This window comes from Cetorhinus maximus, chromosome 1 (assembly GCF_964194155.1).
Source record: "Cetorhinus maximus chromosome 1, sCetMax3.hap1.1, whole genome shotgun sequence".
Lineage (NCBI taxonomy): Eukaryota > Metazoa > Chordata > Chondrichthyes > Lamniformes > Cetorhinidae > Cetorhinus > Cetorhinus maximus.
Genome location: NC_135879.1, coordinates 64,875,638 through 64,889,187, shown reverse-complemented (window position 1 = coordinate 64,889,187; position 13,550 = coordinate 64,875,638). Strand labels below are relative to the sequence as shown.

Genomic DNA, 13,550 nt, shown 5'->3' with positions numbered 1-13,550 from the left:
AATGTCACATGAGATGGGACATGTTAAAAAAGAACACATAAACTTTATTATTTTTGTTCAAAACGGACATGAAACTTCATCCTGCCAGTGGATGAAGTTTCATGAATAATCAGAAGCCCGCTGGGGCTCCTGGCCTGCCCGCCAGCCTTAAGCTTGGACGGGCAGGTCTTTAATTATCTTAGTGAGCCTGTCAATGGCCTCAATTGGCCATTGACAGGTCGGCGGGCGGACAGCTGATTTCGCTGTCCGCCTGCCTTCCTAAAAATTTAAAGGGACCAGGATGACGGGGATTCCTCCGGACGTCATCCCGCATCATTTTCCCCTCGGCAAGTGGGTCCCGCCCCCAAATCGCCGAGGGGAAAATCCTGGCCAATATTTATCCACTTACTATAGCTATCGACCTAAACAAGGTACTCTTTCCCTTCCACTTTAAAGAAATTGATATGTGCTCATTTCCACAGTTTTCTCGTGTTTGTTCACAGAATGAAAGTAACCTTGGTTGGATCATTTTTCATTCTGAGACACACTTCACAGCTCTTCACCAGCTCTTCATTATCTCTACCTACCTTTGGATACCCAAAAATATTCTGGCTACTGCTTTCACAGGAACTCTGTGTGCTCTTGATGAAGTTCCTCTAACAATCTCTCTAAACCTTGGCAGAATAATGAATTTTAAACTCCATAGGAGACAGCCTTGATCTACATGCACTTCATTTCTACGTGTTAAATACTCCTGCTTTCTTTCATTCAAGAATGTAATGTAGGAGGAGACAGTCGTGAAGTGGTAATACTTCTGGACTCGTAATCCAGAGGCTCAGGCTAATGCTCCGAGGACATGGGTTCAACCCCCACCACGGCAGCTGGTGGAATTTAAATTCAATTAATAAATCTGGAATCGAAAGCTAGTCTCAGTAAAGGTGACCACAGTTGTAAAAACCCATCTGGTTCACTGATGCCCTTTCGGATCATCCTTACCTGGTCTGGTCAACATGTGACTCCAGGCCCACAGTAATGTGGTTGACTCTAAACTGCCCTCAGTTCAAGGGCAATTAGGAATGGGCAACAAATGCTGGCCTTGCCAGAGACGCCTACATCCCATGAATAAATAAAAATCTCACTTGGCAACTGCTTCCTTTCGTGAAATGGTACTCTCAGTGCAATCTCAATCTTAGTCATGCTATAATCTGAATCCAGAACCTCATTAATTTCAGAATAGTCCATAGTGCTGGGGTCTACACAGTTAGATTATTGGTTAGACACCACCTCAAAAGCATCTGGCCCCATCACGGTGAGGAAAACATTTACGTTATCCTCATTTCTTATTTCATTCATAATTCGTTTGTAATTAAACCAGTTCTCTTTATTAGGATCGAATTTCCCCCATAGTCTTCAATGCTGTTTTTAAATTACGTACTTTGCTGATTCACTGTGTACATGAATACGATGTGCACGTGGAGTTATCTTTCAAAGTGCTCAAACTTCCTCGAAATCAATTTTAGGAGTTCTAAAAATGTGTCACTATGTTCTTCAGTCCTTAATTTCTCAAATGAAATGTAAAAGAAAATTCCATCCCAGCCTTGTTGTCATCTTTCTGGTAACTGAATTAAGACTACCACATGTTCAAATGAGCAACTTTATTTACACCTCCCTAACAGAGAGGGCAATATAACAAAATGCTCAGACCTTGCAATATACTACACCAGTCCACTCCTTGATCACCTCCAACACCTACCCTTTTCTTAAGCTTCACTGGAACAGTGTAGCAGGTCAAGGACAGAGGTGTCAGCATGAGAGCAAGGTGGAGAATTAAAATGACAGGCCACCGGGAGCTTGGGGTCACGCTTGCAGACTGAATGAAGGTGTATCACAAAGTGGTCAGCCAATCTGTGTTTGGTCTCTCCAGTGTAGAGGAGACTACTTTGTGAGACTACAGTATACAAAATTGAAAGAAGTACATGTAAATCACTGCTTCGCCTGGAAGGAATATTTAGGGCCTTGGATGGTGAGGAGAGAGGAGGTAAAAGGTCAGTGTTATATCTCCTGTGTTTGCATAGAAAGGTGCAGTGGGAAAGGGACAGGGTGTTGGCGATGATTTAGGAGTGGACCAGGGTATCACAGAGGGAATGGTCCCTTTGAAATGCTGAAATGGAAGGGGAAGATGAGTTTGTAAGTGGCATCACAATGGAGGTGGCAGAAAATTATTTGTTGAATATGGAGGTTGGTGGAGAGGAAGGTGAGGACAAGGATAATCCTATCATAGTTCTCAGAGAAAGGGAGGGAAAGGGGTGAGAGCAGAATTGTGAGAAGTATGGTGCATATTGGTCGAGGGCCCTTACAACCATGGTGTGGGCAGGGTTGTGGTGGTGGGGGGCAGAGGGAATCCTTGGTTGAGAAAAAAAAGACGAAATCTCAGAAATGCTGGTGTGGAAAGTTGCATCATCAGGACAGATGCAACAGTGGCGGGGGAACCGGGAGAATGGAATGGAGTCCTTACAGGGTATAGGGTGTGAGGAGGTGTAGTCGAGGTAGCTGTGGGAGCCAGTGGGCATACGATGAATATTAGTTAATAGCCTGTCACCAGAAATTGAGTCAGAGAAGTCAAGGAAGGGAAGAGAAGTATCAAAGATGGATGATGTGAAATGGAGAGAAGGGTGGAAATTAGAAGTAAAGCTGGTAAAGTTTTCTAATTCTGAGAGAGAGCAGGACATTGCACCAATACAGTCATCGATGTACCAGAAAAAGAATTGATGGAGGCCACCCCCAATCCGAGTAGGACTGAAACAAGGAATGTTCCACATATCCCATAAAAAGATAGGCACAGCTAAAACCCATAGAAAGACCCATAGCAACACCTTTTATTTGGGTGAAGTGAGATGAATTACATAATGATACATCTTATATTACCTTATTCAAACTAAAGGTACCAAAGATTCCTGACAAGATAACGCTCCTCTCAAGCACAACTCCATTTCAAACCCGCATTCATTTTTAACATTAGAATTCAAATGCAATCATATCTCAGTATGAATTGTGCACACCTACTAATATTCTTTTCACAAATAACTCTTTTGATAGCTTATATGCAAAATGATCAGTATCTTTCACCATTCAAACAATACCCTTTTGCAGTAGGCAAGAAAGGGTACATGTTCCTACATGATTTACTTAACTGACAACTCACAAAAAGAGACAGAGAAATGGATTTATGTACATGTGCTCGAGTTAGAGAAAAGGCAACCCATGTGATGATTACATTGCTGAAGCTATAAAACTTTTTGTTAACTGACATTTGCAGTATGGTTTTGAAAAGCATTTTCAGTCACAAAAGACATACAGGATAAATTTAGATTTTTTGATAATTATAAATAAACCTATTAAATTACACCAAACTGGCTTTCATTCAGTTCACAAGAAAATTATGGATGGGAAGACCATTCAGCTTATTTGATTCATCCAGCTAGAGAATTCCTCATGGACATGTTTATGGAAAGGAGAAACAGCAGAGGGCCCAGCACAGATCCCTGTGACAGTCTCCTTTGTACTTTCACTACTCTTACAAAATTCACCTAAGGAGTACTCATTGGTTGAAGGACAAGAAACAGTTTCCTATTCATTCCCAGGGTTTACCCTGAATCCCCACAGCTTTAAGTTTAATGTAATAACATTTCGTGTGGAACTTTGTCAAATGACTTTTGACAGTGGAGTTTCACCATGTCATAGGACTTAGCATAGTCTACTTGGGTTGCCACTGCCTTAAACAAATCAAGGAGATTGTTTAGGCAGGATTGGCCCTTCAGAATCCATATTAACTGTTATTTGCTACATTAAAGTTATACAGATGATCATCAAACGTACTCCCAATAATCAATTCTATTATTTTAAACAGAATGGAATTAACTAATGATTCTGTAATTGTTTGTGTATGTTTAATCACACTCTTGAATAAGAGTACCAAGTTATCATACGTCTAATCTTCTGCTAACTCACTGGTGTCCAATGACTCCCTCAATGATCGACAGTGCTTCACATATTTCAACAAATGCCATCCTGTATTATATAAATAGATGGTCAGACTGCACCTGAAGTAATGTGCCCAGTTCTGGTCCCTCTACTAGGTGGGTGATGTAGCTGTTTTGGAAATGGTCCAGAGGAGATACACAAGAAGAATCCCTAGCTTAAAAAACCTCAGCCATTTAGACAGGCTTAAGAACCTTGGTCAATTTACTTTTGAGCAGTATAGACATAGAAGTGATCTGGTAGGGGTTTACAAAATAATTGAAGGGCAGGATAGCATGCCTACTGAGCCTCTGGAATATGTTGCTGGCTAGTATTCGGTGCTGACTCTCCGAATGCTTTAAAAGGGAGCTGAAACAGTTCTTAACTGAGGTAGAGATCACATGATGTAGAAGGCCTTTATAGATAACACTTGGTCCATGTGATCTCTGGATTGGTTTTGATTACCTGGGGAGTGCAGTCGGAGAGCAAGCTTTGAGAGTATTCTTTTCCCTTATTGGCCTAGGGGTGGGAAACAATGCCTAGTCATAATGTTCCAGCCATCATGAGGTGTGCGGAAAGCTTGGTGGGCCAGCTAGTCTTTCCCACCCATCAACTATGTGCACCCTTCTCTAGTCTTTTTCAGAATTCTGGGATAAATTCCATGTATCCCATAGAATTATTTGTTTGAACTTGTCTTGGAGTTCCATCTTACTTATAACAAAGTCATTCATTTTACTAGAATGATCATTTCAATAAGCCAAATTGCTCACACCATCCCTTGTGAATATTCAGAATTGCCTGGAGTTTGCTGTGCTAATGATGATGAAGCTGTCTGTCACTGAACCAGTGAAAGGCCAGCGACTTATGGTGTGCACATTGTAGTGTATAGATCCAGAACTTGCAATGGGTCATTCTGCCCTGCACCAGAAGCTTCAGTGTTGAGCTCGCTGATCGCAGGTTTAAAAAGGGAAGAAGTGGCAGAAGAACTGGTGAAAATTTGGGCTGGCTACCCACTAAGAACAATTTTCTTTCACCACAACATTTTAATGTTGGTGTTTCCAGGAAGAAAGAGCCAACAGAGTCACTTTGCAAATAATTTAAAAATCCAGGTCACTGAGATCACCAATAATGGAAGGCATTGCAACTTTCAAAATGGCTGGGGGGAGGGATCTGACTTTTTTAATGATTTAATTAAAGACTTTTTAAACATGATTCTGATACGTTTATACATGTTTAAAAAATCAGATAAATGTTATGATTTTTTAAGTGATATAATCTGACTTTAAAAATATAAGTTTATGATTTTTTAAAGAAAGATTCTGCTCAAACTTATCTGTCTTAATCTTTTGTTCTAATGGCTTACAATGAAAATATTCAGACAGTTACTAGCAAATTCAGCGGCCATGGCTTCTATTATCTGCAAAACATGATCTGTCCTTTTCACCCACATTAGAGAATGTTGCTTTGCCAACGATCGCAAAATACGTTTCTGTGACTTCACCCAGTTAGCTCCTTCTAATTTCTCCAGCAGGACTTGTAGATGACATTGTCCCCCTTTATCCTCATTTAATTTGCTTGCTTGTCCACTTAAGGTCAAGCTTGTTTTGTTTCAGCTTATTGGTTTTAGGGATGTTCTCCATCCTGTATTTCAAACAAACTTTTAAAATGTCCCATTTTTCTTCTACTAAAGTGGTGTCGAACAACGATCCACAGTCAGTTTGCTTCAGTTGTTCTCTCATTTCATCCTTTAAAACATCTGGCTCCTGGTGTTGAGAACTTTTCTGTTCTCACATGACCATCCTGTCTCTTCATAGAGCAAATTATCATCATGCTTGTGTTGACCTGTTAGTCTAATTTATTTAAATTTCCATTTTTATTCATTGTTTTATCCCCAGCTTTTAGCCTTTTCGATCTTTTTTCCCACCACCGTCCCCTCCCCCCCACCCCACCTCCACTCGGGCCATCTGTCACTTTCCAGGGTGCTTACCCTGGTCATGCCATTATCACATTCTGCTTTCCACTCTTAATGTCACCATTAGCATCTCCGTTAGCCAGTACCACCACTATTAACAACTTTTGACCTTTTGTTTATGACATCTTTTGCAATCTCTCCTTTGCCTCCACCTATCGCTGGCCTTTTATCCAGCTTCACCTGTTCCACCTCCCTTAAATAGTATATATTTCACCACATTTCTACTTCCCTTTAGCTCTGTAGAAGAGTCACACGGACTTGAAACATTATCTCTGTCTTTCTCTCCACAGATGCTGTCAGACCTGCTGAGTTTTTCCAGCATTTTTGTTTTTGTGTAAGGAACAAAGTCAATTCTGTCAAAGCATTAGTCCAGATTAAGTGTTAATGGCAGAAGAAAGCAAAAGCAAAAATGCTGTTTGAAAGCAAAAGCATGAAAACAAGATACAGACTGGCACTTGGCAACAAAAAAAATCAAAATGGAGGACAGAGTTCACAGTCTGATGTTGTTGAATTCAATGTTCAGTACAGAAGGTTGTTAAGGCTGCCTAATCAGAAGTTGAGGTGCTCTTCCTCAAGCTTGCATTGGGCTTCACGGGACACTGCAGCAGGCCAAGGACAAAAATGTGAGCATGAGAGCCAAATGGTGAATTAAAACGGCAAGCAATCAGAGAGTCGGAGTCATGCTTGTGGACTGAGTAGAGATGTTCCGCAAAGCAATCACAGTCCGCAGAGTCAGCGAATACAGTATACTTAAATCGAAAGAAGTGCAAGTAAAACACTGCTTCACCTGGAAGGAGTGTTTGGGGCCTTGGCCAGTGAGAAGAAAGGAGATAAAAGGGGAAGTGTTATACCTCCTACGATTGCATGGGAAGGTGCTGTGGGAAGGGGACAAGGTCAAATAATATAGTAAATACACAGTAAGAGCTGGGATTAAAGAAAGGGATGGGATCAGAGGGATCCTGAGGGTACCCATAAGTTGTTGGAACTTGCGTTCCTTAACACTGGAAAGGAACAGAAAAAGTTTTTTGTTCAGGCGTTGGGTGATTCAAAGAATGAAATGAAACTGGGGACCAGGACAGCTTTGAGATAGGGTGAGTCAGTGCTGCTGAAGAGGGAGATCGTATATGTACATGTGGCACCGAGCCTGGATCTCAGGATGCAATGAGAACAGCATCTGAGGAACATTGTATGTCTTGGAGATTGACAAGTTTAATTTGGACAAACAAGGCCATTTCACCAAACTTTTGCTCATTGATTCATAATAAACAAGAACACACATTGTTCCCAAAGACTTATCTAACTATCTTTTGAATGAATCCAAGGTTTTTCCTCCACTACTGTACCTAGGAGGCCATTCAAAGCATCAATCATGCCATGTAAATGGCTTCCACTCAACACAGTCCTAAAGAACAGTTTTAACAGGTTCTAGTACCTTGTGTATATCTGCATTTAACTTTATCTGCCACTGAACTTAAATGTGCGCTTCTTAAAGTCAAAAGAATCTGCCAATCAAATGTAGATGCAAAAAAACTCCACATGATGCTCGTAACTGAATTGAATGGCTTGGTCTCTCCCTCAACTACCAGAGAAACCAGTGACTATGTTCTGTGACAATTGTAAATTTGGGTGTGGTGGGCTTATAGGTTGAACAATTAATGGTCTATCATATGAGCAATGGAAATTTTAATGGTATTACTTGCTTTACCACACTTTCTCTCTCAAGAGACGATGATTTCTACAGTTATTCTTCAGCAGGTCTTTGATATTCCATCCACAGTGGCATAGACATTTTCTTTGAGTGAACCTAGCTTTAAAGTCACTATGTGTTATGATAGAAAAAAAGCCAGAACCAGGATATATTATGGACAAAAATGTTTCATTGTATGGTGTAGCTAACCAGGGTGCCCAACCAATCTCTTTCAAGGTGACGGCAACTCTTACCTAACTAGTGTGGCTTCTTACAAATCTTGGCAGGACACTGGCTAATAATTCTATGCCTCTGTAGCCCACCCCACAACTCCCCCTATTTCTGTGTAGCGACACTCTGATGCAAATACTTAATACCATATTTAAAACTTGTAGCCATCTAAAATTGAACATTTAACACTTGAATAACTGTACAAACACTCGATTTTAATAGAAATCCCAGAAACACAGGAAATATTACTAAAATTACCACTCCATGGAATAAACCATTCATTACTCATCCTTATAAACCCATTCCATCTGCATTTATCAGGTATGAAGGCTGCCCAACTATATATTTTTAATTTTTAGGACAGAACATTAAAAGCTCCTAAAGAAAACAACCGTTCTTTAAAAAAAGACATAAAATCAGAAATAACATTTCAGTCCATCTGGGCAGTCTCAGAGTACACAATTTATTACCAATACCACTTTGTTGATTTTTTAAAAATCATTTCTTTAACTCCTTTGAAATTACTCATGTTTTCAGCCTCAGTTGGCTCACTGGCTGTCCATTCCAAACATCCACTTTCCTCTGTGTGAGACAGTCTAATCTGTCCAATCAACTTCCCATAGCTCAGCTTCATCCCATGCTCCCTTATTGTCATTCTCCAGGTCAGAGTAAACAGTTCCTCAGGGATCAATTTGTCGAAACCCTTAAGGATCTTGCATATCTCGATACGATCTCCTCTTGGTCTTCTCTAGTGTAAGCAAATAGCTGCCATAACTTTTCCTGGCAACTGAGCTGTCAAATGCTATGTGGGTGGCCTTTCTTGCACCTTTTGATGTCTTGAGATGTCCTTCCTGTAATATTGTGAACAGAGCTGCACACAATACCCAGATGGGTAAAAAAAAAATCACTGGTCCCATGATTTGTGTTCTATTCATGCGGTATACAACCCAAGAACTATTTGTCTTATTTATGACTGCCACACACAGTGCAAATGGTTTTAACAATCTATCCAACAATACCCTCCAATCTTCTCTGCTATATCCTGCACATTAACAACTCCAATGTTACTTTGTTTCTGGTCTCATCACTTTCCAATTGTCAACACTGAATTCCATTTACCATTTCTCAAACCTAACTTGCCAATCTAGCTCGAATTGTTCTCCTTAAAGTAGAGAAGGTTAAGGGGAGAGATATTAGAGAAGTTCAAAATTTGATGGAATAAATAAAGGAAATGCTTCCACTGCGAGGAGGACCAGTAACAAGAGGACACAGATTTAAGATAATAAAATGATCAGTGGGAAGATGAGAAGAATGTTTTTGCACAGTCTTTGATAATCTGGAATGCTCTATCAAGAGGTAGAAGCAGATTCAGAAAGAACTGGATATAGAAATGAAAAGTCAACATTTGCAGGGCTATGGGGTAAGTGCAGGGCAATTAAACTAATTGGATAGCTCTTTCAAAGAACTGCAGAGGCAAGATGGGCTGAATGTCTTTCTTCTGTATGGTATGATTCTAGGTCCCTCTGCACTTGATCAGTTGCTCTCGGTTATCCATAACTCTACTCCCCCACTGGAAAGTTTTGACAGTTTTCGCTCTATCCCCATTTCCAACCATTAATAGGGAAATGCATTTAGCAAAGGTACCAGTGCTGTTGATTAGCCATACAACCACCACCCCGCCCCCCTCCCCCCACCCCGCCCCCCCACCCCACACCACCCGGAACAAGTCCCTTACAAGCTTTCTGCCACTCCACCTATTCTATGCTTTTCCATGTAATGAACAAAACCCTCCATGCTTCCATATTCGCAGCTTTGCTGAGATAAACAATGTCCTTGGAGTTCTCTTTATTCATACATCCAATTGCTCATCAAAGAAATGTAAAGTTTGTAAAGCATTGCCTTTACCCCTATAAAGGCATGACCATATTTCATTAGGGGTTTCATATATACTTCAGGATAGTCTTTAATATTTTATCCACAACAGTACTAGGCTCACTAGCAGGTCATTGAAAGGATAAACCAATTGCCCTTTTCCAAAGACAATGGCCCCAGAAATCTGCGGTCACAATGGTTATCTCCAGCACTGACCCAGGGTTATCAGGGAGCATCTAATTTTCATGAGGCCAACAGGCAACAGTGCCACCATGGACAGACTGCCAGCACTTGCCTTCCCCACACAGTCAGAAAGTCCAGACAAGTTTCCCCACATTGCAACAGTAACTGCACTTCAAAAGTACCTCATCAGCTGTATAGTACTCTGTGCTATCGAGGCCATTAAAAGGTGCTAACGAAATACAAGTTCTTTCTTTAGCTCCTTTGTTCCCTGTTCAGATTTTTACTTTTTCCTATTATTTCTTAAACAAGAGTTTAAACTGCCTTTATAATAGACATTTTGTATTTAGAATTGTGTTCAATGGTTTTCCACCATGCTTTGCCCCTCTAACAACCTCTTCTAGCCTAACTCCATGAAAAAGGTAACATTTATACAGCACGATCCAAAGTGCTTCAGCAAGGTATAATCAAAGACAAATGAAGGCCAACCAAAGGGATATTAGGATGATAACCCAGAGCTTGGTCGATCAGATGTAGATTCCTTGTTCTCTCAAGGTCCACCTCCCTTAAATTAGGTGTCTTTGTTGTACTCTCCTTATTCATGGAAAGTTGTAAAATTCGTTAGAAAAATCTTTTTCCGATTAAAGTATCATTTTATCTCCATCTTTGAATTATTTGTTAAAACCTCCAAGAGAGGAGGATGGAAATCTATTCAAAACAAAAAAAGACACAATTCACCAGGTGTTTTTAAATGGATAACCCATTAAAATGAGTGAAAAACCTAGCAAACACACCAATACAAGTTAGTGAAATATTCAAAAATAAATAAAAGTCAACTTAACAGAACCTGTGCCCCACAGCTTTGAATTCCATTTTAAAGAGAGGATTGTGCCAATGGGACGCTGATCTATCTAGGGCAAGTTTTAGTTCTGCTAAATTTAGGTATTTTGGAGGCCGCGGTACGAAACCTTATGTCTCTTAAAATAAATTAAAACCCCAAACTATCCTCCAGCACCGCGTGTACCATAAACATGCATCTCTTGACACTCTTACAGTCTGTAAAGGCATCAACGCATTAAAACGAAAGCTGAGGGGTAAACAAAGCCTGTTTACATTCTATAAGCATTAATCATATATTTGATGCAGTCAATTCCCTAGTTTGTACTAAAAAAAGGTAAAGGGTCAAACCGCATGCAGCACGCACAAAGGCTGTAGGGTGGCAGCACTCACTAACTCATCGCAACTTGTACTTTGTGGGGTTTTGTGTTTGCAGGTGGGTGGGGGGAGGAAACGGGGTTGTTGCCCTGTTATTTCTTTGAGAAATCAATACATCTTGAATGCGAAATCTGATCTTCAAAGGAACAGCAAGCGACGCTGGGGTCCCAGGCAGCCGTTTCTATGATAAGATTCTTTCCCCAGCCCTTCCCTCCAATGTAAAGACGCCACTGGTTCTCTGCATCTGCTCCGCCTGTTTGACAGCGTTGAGTCCCGGGGTGATCTCAGTCCCAAACAGCAGCCTTTTGTCCTGTTGTTAAATAGTGGCACAAATATGCATTGTGCCGGCATCCCCTCCTCCGCATACTCCCTCATGCCCTACCTGCAAGCCCGCTCCATTCCTGATGGCTAGCCTCAATAAAAGATCAGGGCACTGCGACCAATTTGGTTCTTAAAAGCGAGTGGCAGCATTGCCGTCAGTCACATGTTGATCAATAAGCACAGGATCTGAATGTAACGTCCTGCAATCAATGGAAAAGACCAGCATGGCGCGGCCCTTCCCTACCACACACTTCCTTTTCACATTAATGATACTTAGGTGGTCCTTTGTAATTAATAGCTTTTTTTAAAAAAAATACTTGCACCAAATCCGGTTCTGCCACTTCCTTAGCCACTGTTTGCAGAACCTGCAACCCTCATGTTTGCCTTGACTGGGACTGAACGCTTTGGAAAGCGGGTGGAGGGGCTCTGGCTGGGAAAGCCGGGGAGACACAACACCGCAATCTCCCAAAACAGACAAACCAACTGCAGGCACCTTCTCACACCCGCCGCAGGGGAAAAAAACACACACACACACACACAACTCTACCACCATCCCACCCCCTCAGCACGAACAGGTTCACAATGAAAAGAGAACCAGCGCCCCCCCTGAAGATTATAACTGCCGGGGGGGAGAAAGGAGCTGCAAGTTCGCCTGACAACATATTGGACAGGGCTAAACGCCGACAATGAAGTATTGCAGCGATGTGGTGAAAGTACAAGGCGATGAAACTCCTCTCACTTCCTTTGAAACAACCGGTGGTACCACACAAAAGTCAATGAGCAATAGTTCAATGATGCCACAAAGCAGCTCGCTCACCTTTTCCCTGTGCCATGTCCCGGGTTGGAGAGAAGCTTAGCCCTGGTCCTGGCTCTCCTATCCCGGGAATGGTCGGGGCTGATGCTCTCCTAGCCCGGGAAAGTCACATCTCCCTGATCTCCGGCTCCCAGGAACCAGCCTCTCACCCTCCCCCAGCCCGGCCCGGGGCGCATGCGCGGCGCCAGGCGGGGCTCCTCCAGGTGATCGCAGGCTGCGCCCGCCCGTTCCTATTTTCACCCAGACTCTTTGTTTATTTATAGAACGGAACCAAACTGGCTCCTCTCAACACATCCATCGCGCGCGAACTGTTCACCACCCCACACATTGTGTTGCATCACTAGATTTGGTGCACGGAAACGGGGACGGTATGTGAATTATTTAATCTGCTAACACACGTTGCCAGAAAATGTCTGGGTCATTTTTTAAAGTATTAATGAAGAAAATGAAACTTGATTTGATTGAATCTCTCTCCCGTTCAACAGATATTCCGCTGTCTCCATCCACACAGCAATAAAAGCGGAACAGGTTTAATTCGGCAGGTCTGAGAACCTCGCCCACTCGGGAGTTGCCTTCCCTATTGGAATTAATCTAGGAATTATTTCGCCCTGACCATTTGTTTTATAAATTATATAACCAATTCGAGTGATCTTGTTACAGGTCGGGTACAATGCCCAACTAGATTGCTGGCAAACAAAAAAGATCGCCGCTTTAAATATTTTCGAGCTGATTTGTTTATAAATGTCGCGATATCAAACATTAATCTAGCCTAAAACCCACCTCTTTCAGAGAGAGAAGAGTTCCTTAAATTTAAACCCCACTCGTACCGAGGCCTGTGCCCGGTGGATTCTGTGGAAAACACGGATGTTCCTACAATTCAATATAACCCAGCACTGCCACAGTGCCGAACATCAACCTCACCTTTATCATGAAGGGAAAGCTTATATAAATAGGCACCGTCAGCACCAGTATATCTCTACCTTCACTTACAGGATCGCCTGAAAATGCTTTGGCTCGATCTTTCTCACGGTGGGTTGCTCTGTGCACATAAAGCGAACAAAGCTTTTCTTCCCTAAAGAATGAACATAGATTTAAGGTGGACCCAATTTGTAACATCGCACAGTGGGCACATTTTAAATGGGAACGTAAAACAGAAAGTGATCTAACTAACAGTCTGAACATCGTTAATCCAAACCCTGCAATGTCGAGGTGAACGAACACCCATTTCAGTGTGAATTATCACTGACTCAGAACTGCATCAT

The 13,550-nt window shown here is 41.7% G+C and overlaps 1 protein-coding gene across 1 annotated transcript in view; it reads right to left on the bottom strand.

Moving 5' to 3' along the window:
• Nucleotides 1-12,455, bottom strand: part of fhdc1 (FH2 domain containing 1) — a 99,442-nt gene extending 86,987 nt beyond the window's left edge. The window contains exon 1 of the mRNA XM_078548221.1: nt 12,292-12,455. The gene's annotated coding sequence lies outside the window, so the exon portion shown is untranslated. The remainder of the gene's footprint in view (nt 1-12,291) is intronic.
• Nucleotides 12,456-13,550: the final 1,095 nt, after the last annotated feature.